We start from the raw sequence: 18,342 nt of genomic DNA, 5'->3' as shown, positions 1-18,342 counted from the left end.
AAGACCTGAAAATTTCCATCAACTGGATAATGTGTCAGATTTTATAAGGTAACAGACAAGTGCTGGTACAAGAAACTCTAAGTATTAAATGATATGTAGAATAAATATGCTGTGCTCACAATTCAGGCAAGGGAGACCCTCAACTACACTGTGCATAAAGTGTTGGAACCAGCACGGTCTAATATTATGCAATTGGGGGTTTGTTTGATTTGTACGTTCTCTGTGGCTTCTATTGTTTGAGCAGATTACAAGTAATATCTTGGTCAAGATATTTAGATATTAGCTTTACTTTTTGGAATGGAGGCAAACCTGGTTTTGAAATACACTGTTTCAGAAGAATAGACAAACACAGTGAACCAGAATCAAGCATGACCTGATGTACAAAAGTGTTACCTATTATCTTTTGAACCTTATGGTAATTTAATACATCATTATAACACCATGAAATACCCATTTTAGAGACATGATGCTTGCACATTTAAATTGTGAGTCAAACAAAGGAAGCATTTCTGAGCATTTTATGTGCATTTTCTGCAACTGTGATCCCAGATATAATTAGCTATTCAATCTCAAAAGAGACATGACTTCACCTGGGTGGAGTTGGGGGAAGGTTGCTGTTGTTTTACTCAATTACATTTTCCCCACAAAGAACAGCATCGGTCACAGTGCCTTTGAGCTCACACCTCTTCCCTGGTAAAAGAGGCTTGTGTCTAGGGGTCTCTAGCAAACATTTTTGGAACAGATACTTTGTGGTAACTTCATTGTTCTTGTCACAAAGGCTATTTTGTGGTCAAGTTGGGAACTGAAAATGGAGTGAGTGACTTATTAAAATTCTCAAATCTAAAATTGTTTATTTAGTCAGGTGGGTTTCCGTAGAAGTGGAAGGAGCAATGATGATGGAGAAGGGAGCACCTGGAATAGTTTTCCCAGACTCTTGTATTCTCCCAGATTCTAAGAAATCTGACTAAATACAGACCACCAAAGGAGAATCATGGAACAAACTTACAACTTTACAACCTTGTCTTCTTCAAATACTTTGCATTCTCTTTAAACCTATTCTCTTCTAGCTTCTACTCAACACCCTTCCTACAAGAAAATAATATCATGTATGTACGTCATGCCACTCAGCCTGTGGCATTCTCTTCCTTTTGGACCACAGACAAAACTACATTTGAAATACGATATTTCAGAAGTACAGCCAAATGAAGACACAGCAAGTCCTGATTTATTAAATGTTTTCTTTTCCCTTTTGAACCTCACTGCATCTCAAGACACTGACTAATGCCTTGAAACACTGCTGTTGTAGATGTGACACTTGCATGATTAAGAGGTTGTAGATGTGACACATGCATCAACCAAGGTCGTTGGAATCATCTGGATTCTCATCACACTCTCTACTGTCTCTGCTTTTCCACTGCCTTTCCCTTCTGCCTCCTTTCCCTGTGGATTTCTTATTGCTGTGGATTCCATCGCTGACTCCTAAGCACCCCTGGAATTCATCCCCATTTCTTCGTTCTCTGGCATTATGTAGTATTCTCTTTACTCATGTCTCCATCTCTTGTGTAATCAGCTTGATCACACCCCTAGGTCCACAGTCTTCAATGTAACTTCAATACTTTACTTTTGGGGCTGGAGACATGGCAAACCAATAAGTTGCCTGGTGTGAAAGCATGAAGACCTGAATAGGGATCCCTAGCATAAAAGGCTAAGCGATGGGGTCTGTAAAATACTAAATGAGGGAAATGGAGGTGAATCCCTGAAGCTCATTGGACAACCAGTGAGGCTGACTGTTTCAGAAAAGAAGGTAGAAAGCAGTTGAAGAAGACACTTGATGTTGACCTCTGACCTCCATATACAAGTGCACACAACCACATGAATGTGTACATACATCATACACACCACACCCTAACCCCCCAGCACATGTGTATGTGTTCGTGCATGCATATAAACGTTCATGCACACACACACACACACACACACACACACACACACACACACACACACATTTTGCTAATGTGCTCCTCACACTGTCCTAGTCTTCTGATTAAAGCCTTTTCGTTCTCTGTGAGAGCAATCCCAGAGGTTTAGGATGATTTACCAGTGTCTACTCACCACCTCAGCTCTCTATAATATTTCTCCCATTTACTGATCTAGAGATGAAAACAAATCAGCATGTTTTTTCCTTCTGGTTCCTATTTAGGGCTCACACCGTTTGTCTCCATCAGTCTCATTCAGTATGAATAGAGGAAGGGTGTGAATTGCACCCTTGGGAAAGTGTGACTCAACAAGTAGCTACTGGAGAGTAGATACACTCGAAACCAAAAACAAACATATCCACAGCTTTTCATAACAGGAGCCTATTCCAGAGTGGAAAAGACGGGACATAAAAATAAGCTTAGTCATAAGGACACATTTAAGTTCAATGTATTTGGATTTTCCTTAACTCATGATAAGGGCTTGAGCACTAACTGAATTTCATGGAAACATTTTAAGATGTGACAATCAATCATGAATATTTTTTGGTGTGGTATCACTTTTTACAAGTCAAGCTTCTTGTAAGTACATCCAGTTCTTGTTAAATGTCATTTTTTCTTTTCCCTTAAAACAATAACAACAACAACAACAACAACAAACAAACAAACAAATCTTTAGTTACAGCTTAGTGCCACATGGCATTCTGTAGCCCTGTAACTGGTCTTGGTACATATCCCTCTTATATGTGCCTTAGCTGGGATAGCTTACATCACACTTTAAGAGGCACCCTCAAGAACCCATCATGACAAACTCATGGTAAACACTCAGCTCACAAAACCCAATTTTTCAGATCTCTTACCAGCTCTTGCCCTGAGATCTTACATTTTCCTTGAAATCAGCCATGATTGAAATAATATACAACACAGAAATTAAAAAATGATATGTGACTAACCAGGCATGGAATACTTACACCTCAGGAACAGGAAACCTTACAAATCAATCCTTTTTGTTTTCCGTAAGAGAGTCTGTTGTTAAAATAAACCAGAACAAGGCTGGAGTTGTAGCTCAGTGGTAGAACTTGTTTGGCATGACCAAGATCTTGAGCTCTATTGTTGGTACTACATGGTCCCAACCACATCTTGTGAATGAATTGACCATGTGACCAGCAGTTCTGGTTGGTATATATTTCTTCAGTGACTTGGAACTATAACACTTACCCCATAGAATCAAATAACAAGTTAAATGATGACTATGGATACTGGAAAGAATGAAAGACTTGGGGATTTTCTTTTCCCCTGGAAGAATTGAAGTCTGTGTTAGAAGATAAGATGTGACTACAAGATTCTCATCTTTATTCAGATGAAGAACTGAGAATTAGAAGTACTGCAAGGCTTGTTTTGCAGAAGTTTGGGGACAGTGTGGATGCAGGAAAGTTTTTGATGGCTACAAGAAGGCACATTTTTATCTGAGTCTGAGGAAGGACTTCCTCTTTAATTGTGTTGAGTCACTGTAAAGCAAGAATAGAACACGTGGGCACTACTGCAGTCCTAAGATCAATGTGTTTCATTTGCATAACGTTAATTATACCTGATGCTTGTCTGTCCATTCCTTCTGCTGTGTAAGTTTTTTAGTCCTGCCCCTCCCCCTCCATTTTCTGTCAATCCTTACACTACAGAAAATCAGACACTGAAAGCTGTTTGGGAGGGACATTATAGAGGGGGCTCAGATGATTCACTCTTGTACTAATATTCCCATGATCCATATGAATATGTTGAATAATCTCAGGTCATCCCCTGATCAATCATTTTGTCAGTTCTCAGAAGGTCTTTGCCTGATACTGTGTGCATTTGGCAGTGAGGAGTACTAACCAACGGTTTAAAAAAATTATGCAAATTCTTAAATAAAAACTCCAACCAGAAATGCATGGGGCACTTCAGTGTTCCTTTCTAAAATTAAACGTTGTCACTCATCTGAGAGGAAGTAAACATTTCACCGGTGTCTTATGCATGATTTCTGAGGCTAAAATCTATCAGGATAACGTACTTCACTTCAGCATTGCCTGGCCAACGGAAGTGAAGTGTATCAGGAAAAGCACAACAGGCTTGAGGATCCTAAGTAGTGGGAAAGACATTCAGGAGGGACACCCTGTTTACTGATGAGAACTTGAAATACTTCCTCCACATCCTAGCATAGCCCTTCAGATAGAATAACAGGAAGTTCTCAGGCCAGCAAAACATGGCACAATTTGTTTCAGTCAGAAGGGGCTGTTTCAGCAGAGGCTGAGACTGATACAATAACTTCAGCATTTTCACTGAGTATTGAAAATCAGGCTAAAGTTAACATTTTTGTCCATTATTCATATGTACATGGTGCTGGGTAAAAGTAAACAGGGTTTTTTTTTTTTTTTTTTTTTTTTTTTTTTTTTTTTTTTTTTGTCTTACGTTAAATTACCAGAACAGAGGGCTGGGGGGTATAGGTCAATTGGTAGAATTCATGCTGACTTGCTGCGAAGGAAGCCCTGTGTTCCGTCTTCAGGACTGCATAAATTCACAGTGGTGATGGTGGTGGTGCCATGCTCCTGCCATCCCTGCACTAGGAAGGTGGAGGCAGCAGGATCAGAAGTTCAAGGTCGTCTAAGGCACCATAGCAAGTTTGAGCCCAGGCTACTATTCATGAGACTCTATCTCAAAGGAAACAAACATTTCTCTAAAAATAGAATTACTATGTACAAATTATGTAGTTGTCATAGCCTTTCCAGAGTATAATTGGCATTTTTTCCTAAGATCAATGTGTTTCATTTGCATAACGTTAATTATACCTGATGCTTGTCTGTCCATTCCTTCTGCTGTGTAAGTTTTTTAGCCCTGCCCCTCCCCCACCATTTTCTGTCAATCCTTACACTACAGAAAACAGTTTATTCTTAACCACTTACCCACACTCTTGTAGGTATTCTTCTCCCTAGTCCTCCAATTAGAATAATTTCACAATGATTCTGACAACATTTACTTTGTCTGCTACTGTCTTAACTATTTTGAAAATATTAATTTATTTACTTCTACTAAGAGCTATATGAAATAGGTGTATACATACAGAGACTGCAAATGTGTGCATCTCCCTATCTCTCTCTCTCTCCATATATATATAGGTTTAACATGGTAAACAAAATAAATGTGTGTATTTTAAGCTCTTTTAATTTTTTTCAATTACAAAGTGACTAGACCAATTTCACAGTAAACAATTGAAATTGTAGCTCTTTTTAATGCTTTATTTATTTGTATAGTTATTCTGACCTTTGAGAAATAGGCATTAAGCACTGACTCTATGCTAATCGATGTTTTAAACGAGCATATGGTTTTATGAAAGGTAATGATTAATTTGTACACCAATAACATAATTATCTTAATGATTATGACAAATTATGAGATTTATATTTTATGGTTTATATTATTTTTACATGTATAAAAATAATCATTACTTAAGAAATAAAAATAGTATTTTCTATGAGATAGAACATTAAGATAAAATAATAGAGGGGATTATTTGCTTATTGCACAATCATTTAAACAAGTAACATCAGATTTATGAGGAGAATCCAGTGGTGGTTCTAATATTAGCATTGCCCTCACTCCCTATGATTTTGAAAATAATGACACCTTCTTTGTATTTTCCAAAAGAACTTGGTTTTAAAACAAATGATACACAAGAGTCAGGACATCAACTTAATTAGGAAAATTAATCAATTGAAAACACTTTCAGTGACAAATTAGCACCTCTGTATAGCCTGAGAAGTCCACCCATCCCTAAGCAGCCATTGGCAGCACGTGTCTAACTGGAACAAGGAGGCGTTACCACTTGCTGCTTACCCACACCGTGTTCATGCCAACAGTCCCAAATCAAACTCAGTGGGTCACAAAAAACCAAACAAATATGAAAGAAGGAGGGGAAATGTTGGGAGAAGAAGGGGTTTAACAAGTGTGAGAGTGTAATAGAGATGTATATGTTCAAACAAACTGATAGACATGCATGACATTACCAAAGGATTTATGAAAGGCAAACCAACAGACAAACAAGGCCCTGTTCTTTCCCATGTGGCTTTCCATCCACCCCAGTGTTTACTCCACTCGTGCACAGAGCCCTATGAAAGCTTGGTGCCCCCTCTCTCTAAGACCTCCCATACTACATGCTTGTCATCTAATCAGGACTCTGTCTCCAAAATTGTTATGTTTTTTTCACCAGGTCACCAGTGGCATCTCACTGTCAAATGCCAGTGCTCCATACCAAGGTGTTATCTTTAAATACCTTTCATACCAAACAGGGATGGCATTCCCTAGCCCTGCCAAACTTTCATGGTGTACTATAGCTTACATTTTTGTTCTACGTAAAGCAATTCTCTCAGTCTCCTTTTGTGGATCCTCTTCAAATTGGTTTTCACCTCAAGCCTTAGTCATGGAATCCTTCTTTCTTCTAACTAGTCTGAATTCTTGTGTGGTCTCTTCCATTTCCTGTGACTGCAATTGCCAAATATATAGCAATAACTTCTGGTTTTAAGTTCTAGTCTGAACTTCTGTACTATTATCTCCTGGCATATCTATTTGATTAAAGAGTGTATTCAATTTACCCCAGCCAAAAATCCACTACTAAATCAAGCCTCTCATATCAAAATTCCTCTTCTCAGTTCTCAGTAAACTCACTAGCAGTCACTTGTTTCTTTGAAAAATGAACATATTCGTGACTAATTATTCAAAATGATAAGCCTTCATAATGAATGAAAGCTGGACAATGAGTAAGTGACTCATTTTTTCTCTTATCCCCAAAGTAAAGAAAACAACTACCAATGAAAGCAGCTTCTCAAAGAACATGTAATGTCCTTGAAATTAATACCAAGGTTGGTGATAATTTTTCTAGGGTCACCTACTACCTTGGAGCCCATTTGAAATGATGTTGGGCAAGAGACTGTTTGCCTTTGGTATAGGGTTACATTGTCAGACAGGGTGTGGGTTTTCCCAGAAAACTCTACTGTGACAGTAATAGAGAGCTCACACATAAGATCAGACTTGGATGAAGTTGTACCAGCCCTGGGATGTCAGCATGAGAGGATTCAGCCTTCTTGGTCAATGTGATGTTTAGGGGGCAGCATGTGGCCACTTGGTAATTTGAGAGATTCTTGTGATTTAACAGGCTCCTAGAGCTGCAATCAAAAGACTGAGTTGTAAATGAGTATAGAGAAAGGATATTTCTCCTGGCTTCTTGTTTTCTGTCAGCCCCCTTTGGCAAGCATCTCTACCATGAGTAGGCATGGGAACCAGTTAAAGAAAGTGTCGATTCACTCGAGTAAATGCTGAGAACTCTGGCTTTTGTCTGTGCTGAATGCGTCCGGAAAGGCAAAAAAGAGCGAGATTCTGCTGTGGGGTTTCTCATCTCCATGGTGGTAGGTGCTGACAGCCTCAGAGAGTGAACTAGAAGGGCACAGAGAAAAGAGAATGAGATGTGTTCGCTACGGTCCTATTGAAGATAAAAAGGTCACAGGGTTTGGATCTATAACTGAGGTAAGATCTTGCTGTCGTATACAAAGTGGTCCAAGCCTGGGCTATTTTCTTGTTCATCTATTCCCTTAAGCTCATTCTTTCTGTGTCGAGGCTTTTGATGGGTACCTGCATCTTCTGGTCTATGTAGTCATGCTTTATTACGACAAGGCCGATGACTGGGAATTCTTTTTTCCTTTCGTGTCATCTCGAGGGAGTGTTGAACCAAACAGACTAAGAATGTAAGTGCCATTTATAGATTTCTTAGGGGAAGCAACATTCAGACAAAGAGACTAAAAGGGGAGCGGCTTTACCAGTGGAACATCATGTTTGCTTCTCGATGTGGCTGGTGTGGAAGAAGTGAGTCTTTAATTTCCTGTGCAAACAGGCATTCATAAAACAAAGGTATGTTGTATATGCCTTTGTCACCTTCTACTGCCTCCGAGTGACAATAAAAGAATATGAAGGATTTGAAACTGTGAGACAAGTCATGCTTCTGCAGTGATTTTGTCATAATTACTTCTTCCCAACTAAAAATATGGGGACAGATTATTATTAGAATGTATGTAGAAAGTATCTACTGAAAGGTCTTTAGTGAAGAGTAACACCCTACCCCATAAACATGAGAATCTGAAAGGGATAAAAAAAAATCACCAGGCTTTCTAAAATTTAATGTTTTTCTTCCATTAATTACTTCCATTCCTTATTTTATTTCAACTGATGCTACAGAGTAAATAACACTCAGGCAATCCCATGTTTGCAAGTTTTCATTTCACTAGCAGAAAAGACACAATTAGAAAAAGTACAGTTTGACTGTGTGGTGATTCCAAGATTATATAGGTGTGGGATCATAGATTTGGCCATAAGTATCTTATTTATAAAGAACATGAATCTCTGCCTTCCCAAAGCTCTCTTTGACTCCTGTGAGTCTTTGAACCATCCTGAGAACTCAGAGGAGGGTGATATAGTGTCTGCAGAGCTTCTAAGAGCTTAACATCCAGTCAGAATTGGCTACTCAAGGAGAGTGACCTTTCCTAGTTTTTCAGCTTCTCCCCACTTCCTTCAGAAAAGCCTTTAACAGTATCGGTCCCAAGATAGTATACAATCTCTGATGATATGGTACCTAGCACATAGGGACTACAAATACACAGAGATAATTGTTATTAGCTCCAATTTCAAGAAGAAGGAAATTCTGGTGTAAAGAGTGACTTGATTTAATAGCTGAACTCAGAGTGATATTGTAACAAATGGCTCAGATCCAAGAACACCCACTTTGTTCTCAGATTTGAGAAAAATTCCAGCCAATTGTAAGTTTGTAGTGGGGAAGGTAGAATAAAAAAGGTAGTTCTAGAAAAATTATCAACTTTGATATGTTGCTGCCATGGATTTTGCTCTTTGATAACTGTGTTCCACCCCTGGGCCTCACTCTGTCGATGAGCCCAGTCTCCAGCTAGTGATGCAGCTGAGGTCAGAGATGGTATGTTAGAATGGGCTGGCATGAGGAAGAAGCAGGGTCAAGATGATTTAGGGCCAGGCCTATTCTCTTCGGTGTGATGGTGTAATAAAGATTAACGATTTTACATGTTGATCTTTTAAAGTTGACCCATATCAAAGCATCCACTATTGAGTGAATCTGCCCAGTGGCTTCATCTCTCATTGTCATGCGGCTGTTTCAGATCAGCCCTTGTTTGACTCAAGTACTTAAGCTTAATGAACAATTTCTAAACATTGACAGGACCTCTGTTATTCCACAGTGCTGTCAAATTTAATTTTTGGAATTAACTATTTTTAAAGGTGTAAAATAGCTAGTCTGGGTGACATGAGTCTCTTTATGCACCTACATCTGAACTAGAACCCAAAATGTAGACCATATTGACCTTGAACTGTTAGTCATTCTCCTGTTCTGTTTCTCTAGTACTGTGGTAGCATATACTAATATTATCACAGTACTTGGGAACTAACAGTTTAAGGTCAATGTGGTCTACATTATGGGTTTGAGTTCAGATGTGGGTGCATAAAGAGACACTGTCTTAAATATGATACCATGTATGGCTTCCTGAGTTTTCCCTAATGGTGGCTCAGAAAATCCCTAATCACATGTGAAATCCTTCTCATCCCATATGTTGATATGTTTTTAAGCTTTGAGCTACAGGCAGATTGCAAAATAAAAACGAAAACAAGTCAACTAAACCAGAAAAGTCAACACTGATCAAGAGCAAAGATAGTAACCAGACATGAAAGGGAATGACATTTCCTGTTGATGTGACAGCAAAGCTCGTAATTCTCCTTTTAAATCAGAAGATTCAAGTGCTTGGATCTTAATAAGATGTTGAAGTTTGTGTGACAGTTTTATTTTTAATCCTCTTGGGCAGCTATTCTCCATTGTTCATCTCCTAATACTGGAGTAAATACTGTGTGTTTGTTGATGAAAACATTGTAACATGAAGCCTTTTAGCATCTTACTGCTAAAAGAACTTCAGAGTTATCTAGCCCAACTCCTTAACAAATGCAGGAAATTCCTCCACAAACCCTTTGATTACACAAATTTCAAACAAATAATCCCAGGATGGTGTCTATTGTTAAAAATATTAGTGGCAAAACATTCTTGTTGATAAGCGTATTAAATCTGTACCCTTATAAATTTAGTAAGCAGTTCTTAGTCAGACAAGCATCACAAAACAGTAACTGTCTCTGTTGCATATATATATATGCATACATATATATATGTATGTATATACATACATATATGTGCATATATGTATACATGTATGTATGAGTGTATGATTTTCCCATTTCTGGGAAAAATTTCTGCATGCAAGGGTGTCAGCTACTTGGAGCTGCTTTAATTATCTGGGAAAATCTAGATCACCAAATAGAGAGCATAGTTGTTGTAGGTTGGGTGATTTTTTTTTCCCTGAGAAAACATAAGGAATGGATTAATACCCCTAGTTAGATCATCCACAAACCAAAGAAAGAATTCCATTCAAGTCCAGAAAAGTGAACCTGTGAGTTTTCAGTGGTTGCTTAGAGGGACAGGGTTGACTCAGAGGGCAGCTATACTGCTGGGAGATAGCTTGAGCGACTTGATGGACAGCTACCCCACCAAGAAATCCCACCCCAAACAACTGCTTACACTATCTACAGTGATCATTGGAATCTGAAGAAGAAGGCCAGATGAAGATCTCATGAGCCATGACTTTCTTCTGTAGGGAATGTTAAGAACTGTGGTCTTATGAGGTTCTTTTATGGATGGTTACAGCCTCTCAGCTCCAAGACAGCAATAGGCATGTCCAACCTAGAAAAGGCTGTTTTACTGTGATGCTTGATAAAGATTTTGAATACAAGTACAAGAGTGTGTATCTTTAATAGTTTTTCCTTCACTTATTCTTGTATTATTTCCTATATCTCATTTTTACCATTACAGAGTCTGTTTAAAAAAATGCTTTCAATGGACCTTCAGATCTAAGATATCTCCACTTAAACAGCTTTTCATTACTTTCACTGGAAATTCTTTGTGGATCAAAATCTATTTTTTTTAATAGTTGCTTTGAATTTTCTGGGAAATATGGTTGTTTTCCACTGTATTGGCCTTTGTTTCTTGTCTCACAGTTCGTTTGCTCCATGTCTGGGCTAAACTCAATGAGCTTTTAGGGACCAGCTTCTCTAATTTCCCTGCCTGCGACCTCCTCAAATCCCTATAGCCGAGGTCATTTGATGTCACGGGTAGTGCTCTCAGCTCCAGGTTCTGAGCTGAACGTTTCCGAGGATTCTTATCAACATGGCTCTGTAGCACATTTCTGGGGACACAATCAACATTCCTTGAAGCTAATTCTGTCCTGAACCTATGCCTAAATGATAAGAAATAAGTGTCTCAAGACATATTAATAATGATTCTGCATCCAACATGTAACATGAATTCCATGTTAATGGCCTTAATAAAAAAAAAAAACCCACAGGTGTCAGATATTAGGATGAATGCTGAAATATCCGAGAGAAAAAGGAACAAGCCACGTCTTACCTCTAGGACTTTTCAGCCTGAAAGGGTTTCCGCTGAAAGAGCTTCCTCAGCTGAAAAGACTTAGCTGAAAAGGCCTCTAACTAAAAGGGACACTTCTGCCAGAAAGCCTTTAGTTCCTGTCTCCTCATACCTTATCTACCTTTCTCGGCCCGGCCATCATTTCCTGGGATTAAAGGCATGTGTGCTTTCCAGTACTGGGATTAAAGATGTGTGCCACCACTGCCTGGCTATGTTTTCTCTCCTAGACTGAGTCAATCTCATGTAGTTCAGAGTGGCTTTGAACTCACAGAGATCCAGATGAATCTCTGTCTCCTGAGTGCTAAGATTAAAGGTGTGTGCCACCACTGCCTGGCCTCTATGTTTAATCTAGTGACTTGTTCTGTCCTCTGATCTTCAGGTTAATTTTTGTTAAGGTACACATTATATCACCACACCAGCCATTTCTCATTTTGTTCATAACAGCTTCAAGCTGTAGTAGCATCAGAGAAGCATGTCTTTGTGGTAAAGTACTTCCTAACACAAAACTTTAGCAATGGAATGAGAGGAGTTCTTCATACTCCTTTTCTTCAAATAGTTCCTGTTCATCCTGAAAAGCCTACCAAGCTAGTTAAATGACATTTCTGTATCCAAGGGAGAGGATGGTATTGATGCCTGGTTTCCAGGGTCCCAGGGAGAAGTATTAAGCATGTTCCTGGACATGAAGTGCCAGACACTTAAGAAGCTCTTCTTTTCTGGTTGAGGATTGTGTCATATTCTTATACCATCTGTATGTGGAGGTCCCTAGACTCAACTTCATATCTGGGGCCTTCATATTGGGTAAGGCTTGGTAGCCTGAATCTGCTACACACTATGCATGGTCACTTCTTTAAATTCCTGAACTCTATATTCTCCTTTTCTTGTCTTTCCTCTTTTCTTATCAACTAAGCTAATTAAAGACCTGACTTTCTTTGCTCTACACATTTTCCCAAGAAAGTGAATGAAACTTCTGTCCTTTTCCACTCATAGCTAAATTTTCTATATGCCCAGTGAATATCCTTCAGTATATAATCTCAAATTCTACCCCAACTCCCAGTATGCTTGCTGTTATATTATCTACAAACACAAATGCTTCAAATTTGTAGCTAAGGGAAGAATTACTCTTTTTTCCTAATGAAAGTACTCCCTTCCCACCCAGTGTGCTCAGCTCTCCAAGCCCACATGCAAGATGCTATGAAAACTTCGTTCACAACCAGTGGTTCATCAGTGTCAGCAGTGAATTCAACAGACTCAGAGAGCTGGCTGCTTTCTCTCTGTAGTCTTTAGAGATATTAAGTGTCTTTGGAGATGATGTAAATGTCCCTCTTCAGGTTATAACCAAACTTCAGGCTTTATTTGTTTGTTTTTAGTTGACAAATAACAATTATAAACACACACACACACACACACACACATATTGTGGAATGACAAAATTTCCCATAAATTTTGTGATAAGACCATTTAAAATCTATTGCTTGGCAAATTTCAAAAGCTGAAACATATCACTTACCATAGTCAACATGTTGTATAGTAAATTCATAGAATGTTTCCCTTTTATTTAACTAAACTTTTGCATGTGTGTTGTGTGTGCAATTTGGTGCATATGTTTCTGTTAGTGTTGCATGTGTATATGGAGGTCAGCATTTGGTGTCTTCCTTTACTGCTCTCTACCTTTTTTTCTGAGACAACTTTTGTCTCACTGAAGCCAGAGCTCATTTAAAGCTAACCTGTCAGCTGCAAACATCTGCCTGTCTCTGACTCCCAAGGGCTAGGATTATTGGCATGTGCTGCTACTCCTGACTCTTTCTGTGGGTACTAGGTATCTGAGCTCAAATCCTTACGTGTGCACAGCAAGGGTTTACTAATTGACTCATCTAGCCAACCCCACTAACTAATCTTTCATATCCATTGACCTACCTTGTCTCGGGTGTGCTTCCATCTCTAATTTTGCCTGGCAGTGCCTCCTCAGTTATCTGTCATGGTGTAAATTACTTTTCATTTCATTGATGCTGGGCTGATACTGACAAAGACAGCCCTTTGATTTGAGGCCAGGCTTCTGTAACCTCCTCCTTCATATATCTAATAATCTCAGTGCAATATTATTAACATAACTAGAAGACATCATCTAATCACAGTTTAAGAATGTCCTTGGAAGAGAAAGCAAACAGATGATCATCTTAGTTTATTGAAAATGGCCTTCGGCTATTCACAGAAAATCTAGAGAATATGTGGGGCAGGATTGGGTTGTTGACTAATGTTCAGACTCACAACTCATGAACCAGCCTTGCATACCTACCTACACACACACACACACACACACACACACACACACACACACACACACACACACGGATGCACCCTCCTTCTCCTTTAAAGCATTGACTATTGTTAATCAATTTTAATGTTTCTTTGAATACTTTTTTTTTATTTTTAAGAATGTTATTTTACCTTCATATATGTATGTGTACTGCATGCCTGCCTGATGTCCATGGAAGTCAGAAGGAACATCAGATTCCCCGAAACTAGAGTTAGAGATGGTTGTGAGCCAAAGTGTGGGTACTGGGACACAAACCCCGATCCTCTGGAAAAGCAAGTGCTCTTAACTGCTGAGACATCTCTTCAGACACAAAAAGTTATTTGTTTTTATTTTATGTGTATGAGTGGTTTTTTTTTTTGCAGGTGTGTATGTGCATCAGGTATGTGCCTGATGACCAAGGAGGTAGGAAGAGAGCATCAGTTCTCCTCGAACTAAAGTTACAGATGCTTGTGAGCTGCCATGGTTTCTGGACACCAAGAATGAGGCTCTGAAAAAAGCATCTCTCCAGACTTTCATTAATTTGCTTTTCAAGCAAGGTCTCACTACATAGCTCAGGCTGGCATCAGACTCACAATTCTCCTTTTGCCTCCCACACTGGATTACAGGAGTGTATTACCACACCCAGCCCAGTCTTGAGTTTTTGGGACTAGGACTAGTTCACCCACAAGTGCCAAGCATCTGCTTGCAGAAGGAATGAATGCAGAGATAAAGTTGTGTACTTTGGAAGTGTGCAAATGAAGCTTTGTCCTTGCCACCCTCCTCAGGATTCTCTATGACATAATCCACACTGAATTGTATTTCCCATTGTTATGTTCAAACATTTTGGTTTAATTCCAAAGGGTTTCCAATTGTCTCTTATCCAATCACTGGATGATAATCTCTTGTGTGAAAACACTGAACACTGTCCGTGCAAAAGTATCACTGGATGACCTCTCAGGACTCCCCTGGCCTCTTGCCATGAGAGACTTTAGATTGGCCTTTCTTTCTTTCTTTCTTTCTTTCTTTCTTTCTTTCTTTCTTTCTTTCTTTCTTTCTTCTCTCTCTCTCTCTCTCTCTCTCTCTCTCTCTCTCTCTCTCTCTCTCTCTCCCTTCCTTCCTTCCTTTCTTTAAAAAACAAAACAAACAAACAAACAAACAAAAAAAAAAACCAGGATCTGTCTTTGTAGTCCTGTCTGTCCTGACACTCCCTCTGTAGACCAGGCTGGCCTCATAGTCACAGAGATCCTCTTGCCTCTACCTCCCAAGTGAAGAGGCTTCAGATTCTTAATGATTTAGTCCAGTCAGGGTTAATAGGCTGATAGTTACTCAATGTATTGGTGTACCCTGATGTAATAGATGTACCTCAGGTAAGCTGAGCTTATCTTGCAGCAACCTGGTACAGAGAGATAGAAGAACAGAATAGAATGTGTTTAAGTCCACAAACCAGGATCAAACTTACACCCAAAAGACTGGCAATTGTCTACTTATAGAGGACTGGATTGAAATCCTAGTGGGTTTTTTCACACTCCTTAGTAAACTACTTCAGTTTTTCTTGTAGCTAGGTAATTGACAAAATAAAAAAAAAACATATCAATACAATGTAAATTATACTTAGTAAAGTCTGGTAGCACACACCTTTAATCCCAGCACTTGAGGAGCAGAGGCAGGTAGATATTTATGGGTTCCAGGGCAGCCAGGGCTACATGAGGTCTCAAAACAAAACAAAAATAAGAAGAATAACAATAACAATAAAATAAATAATTAACAGGTGATAATATCATAAGTGAGCCCCACTTAGTGCTAGTCAGATCTCTGGGTAGAACCACAAAGATGGAATTATAAATTCTGTGCTCACTTCTGGGGAGTCCTTTTTAAAGTTGGTCCACAGGTGCTGGTACTGGCTTCACTGGTTGAGTTCTGTCCAATAACAGAGGAAACAACAGAGGGAAGGATGCGTGTGTACACTGTGGAATTTCTGTGGCCACAAAGAAGAGTAGAGTTATGTCTTCTTGTAGGAAAAATGGGTACAACTAGAGATAATCATATTAAGCAAATTAAGCTAGTTTCAGACTAATAGAATGTTTTTATATATGGTTTCTAGACTTTATACAGATACATAAAATCATATGAATATATATTTATTTATAATTTTATATATTTATATATATATATTTCCAATAAAACTGTCTAGGGGAACAAAAGAGAGCTAATGAGAAAGAGAAGTGGAGAGAAAAGGGATGATGGGATGAGATGTCAGGGGATGCTATGGTATGCTATAAATGTGTATGAAATTCTCCCTGTGAAACACAGTCCATGTACAACAAATATATACAATGAAAAATTTAAGTTATAACTTCAAAAAAGACTTATTGAAACCTATATTGGATGATTATCATTAGGAAGCAGGCATAAGTGGCCAGGCACTTGTAACCTTGAGAGAAGACATGAAGCAGTATGAGGGTGGTGTCCCTAAAAGCAGAAACAGGGAACCCATAGATGAATCTTGGTTGGCATCACCAATGACCTTCAGGGTTGTGCCACTGATACCTTGTACTTTTTTGACATCTTGTCCATCATTGCTTCTATAATTGCTGTTTGATTAGTGCCATTATACGGAACTGAGAGCAAAATCTCTTCAGGGAAAGAAGTGCAGCATGTCCACACATAGGCAAGACCAACTGTTCCGGTGTGTTGTCTCTGTACAAGGTACTCTTTGCTTCAAAACAGAAGCAGGCCTTCTTGGGAGAGGAGGTGGAGACCTGCTTTGCTTGCTGCAATAGGCAGATGCAAGCTGTTGCCATGTTTTTGCAGCTCTGGGAGAGAGCTGTGATCCAAGTGGAAATCCCAGAGGGTCAAAGAGTCAGCCTTATAATTCTTGGCTTTCAAAAGATTCTAGTGCCATTTAGCCAAATGTGAATGAATAAAAGCACAAATATTTTCTTAGCTTGATATGTGTCCTTTATAAAAAATATTTGTGGATATGGGAGCTGGCATAGGACACTGGCTGGAAATCTGCCTTGGAGGGCTGGTTTCTAATTGTGTGTTTATATGGCCTCACACATGCTAGGCAAGTACCCTAACCTTGAGCTTAGCCTCAATCCTTCCATTTTTCCTTTTTGCAATTAAGGTCCCCTGTTTGCCCTTACAGGAAAGTGACAAGAGACTCGGACTCAGCGAAGTTTTATATCTTAGAAATAGTGCCAATATGGCATTTCTTCCTCTGTTCCTAAATTCTATGAATGAAAGTAACCAGCATTGTTAGCATAGCCTTCACTTGTATTTTAAACCTCAAAAGAATTCCCAGACCTATCGGTGGATGAATTTCTTGCAAATGACATTTATTATATGTGGATGTAAAATGGCATTTTGCTTAAGTGATAACAAAATCAAATTTTATTTCCAAAGAAAGCCATTGGCTCATCTCTGTGTTCTTCTCCAGGCAACCACAAACCAAAGGGGTAAGGGGTAGCAACATATAGACTATAGTTGAAATTGTTGTAACTAATCTTTATTTTTCCCCAACATAATATTTTTATTAATTACTTGGGAATTTAATACAAGGCACCATGATCACACTCATTTGTAGTTTCAAAATAGATTAAAATTTGTTTGCTGTATTTCTATGTTGTGTAAATTCTTGGTGAATAAAAAGTTTTGATTGGCATGTTGGAAATGCATTTGTTTGAGCCAAGCATCACTCAAATTTTCATAAACACACTGCTTGCTGAATGAAATCGCTTTGGGAATTAACACTTGAATTCCTAAACTGCTCTTTGCCCAGGAATCTATCTACACCCATTGTCTATATCTGCTCACTGATTTCAGGGAACACAAAACCAGTGTGAACAGCACACTCAGGTACATGAATGAGTGTTCTTTACAAAGCACCAGCTTACTCCGAGTTGAACACAGTTCAATTTCTCATTATTTTCCTTTTAAAGTTTATTTGTGTATGACCTTAACTTTCTTCATTATCCGAGGGAGCACAGTTAACCACAGAAGCTTATCATTAGGTTGCAGGTTAGAGTCTTAGATGCTGGGAAGGTCTCAAACAAAAACAACTTTCTCTTGCATGGAGCCCTAGCCTCAGTCACTCTGATACTTTTCTCTCACAGAGGTCTGAGATGGCTCTTTGAGAGGACATCTCAGGCAGACCAAGGTTGAGTTTCTTTAAAGGCAATAAGAATCATCCCAATCCTTAGTCCAAGTCATCAAAGATACAGATGAATCCTGATTAAGTCAAATACATGAAACCATTTCCTGGTTTTTAGCACCATTGTAGGCATTAGTACATTTGGCTGTGAAACAGAGACACTTAAGAAAAAGTTTCACCCTTTTACAAGGAGATATAACTCGAAAGTGCCTCTGTATACTCTTAACCTGACTCTCTAGGTCCCACCAAAATGAATATTCTAACCTGAGAAACAATGGAGTTGAGCCGTATCTTACTTGCCTTTCTAAGGAAAATGTTACTGATTTGGGTTGTCACTTTGTGCAGACATTCATGAATAATGAAA

The 18,342-nt window shown here is 38.8% G+C and overlaps 1 protein-coding gene across 2 annotated transcripts in view; it reads left to right on the top strand.

Moving 5' to 3' along the window:
- Kcnj16 (potassium inwardly rectifying channel subfamily J member 16) overlaps positions 1-18,342 on the top strand; it is a 57,342-nt gene that overhangs the window by 21,307 nt on the left and 17,693 nt on the right. Inside the window, exon 1 of one of the 2 annotated variants that reach the window (XM_028865280.2) lies at positions 7,206-7,520. The exons of the other annotated variant lie outside the window; for it this stretch is intronic. The gene's annotated coding sequence lies outside the window, so the exon portion shown is untranslated. Of the gene's footprint in view, positions 1-7,205; positions 7,521-18,342 lie in introns of those variants that run through there. 2 annotated transcript variants of the gene reach the window in all.

This window comes from Peromyscus leucopus, chromosome 8b, assembly GCF_004664715.2.
Source record: "Peromyscus leucopus breed LL Stock chromosome 8b, UCI_PerLeu_2.1, whole genome shotgun sequence".
Lineage (NCBI taxonomy): Eukaryota > Metazoa > Chordata > Mammalia > Rodentia > Cricetidae > Peromyscus > Peromyscus leucopus.
The sequence above is the reverse complement of the archived record's forward strand: the minus strand, read 5'-3'. Positions and strand labels throughout refer to the sequence as shown.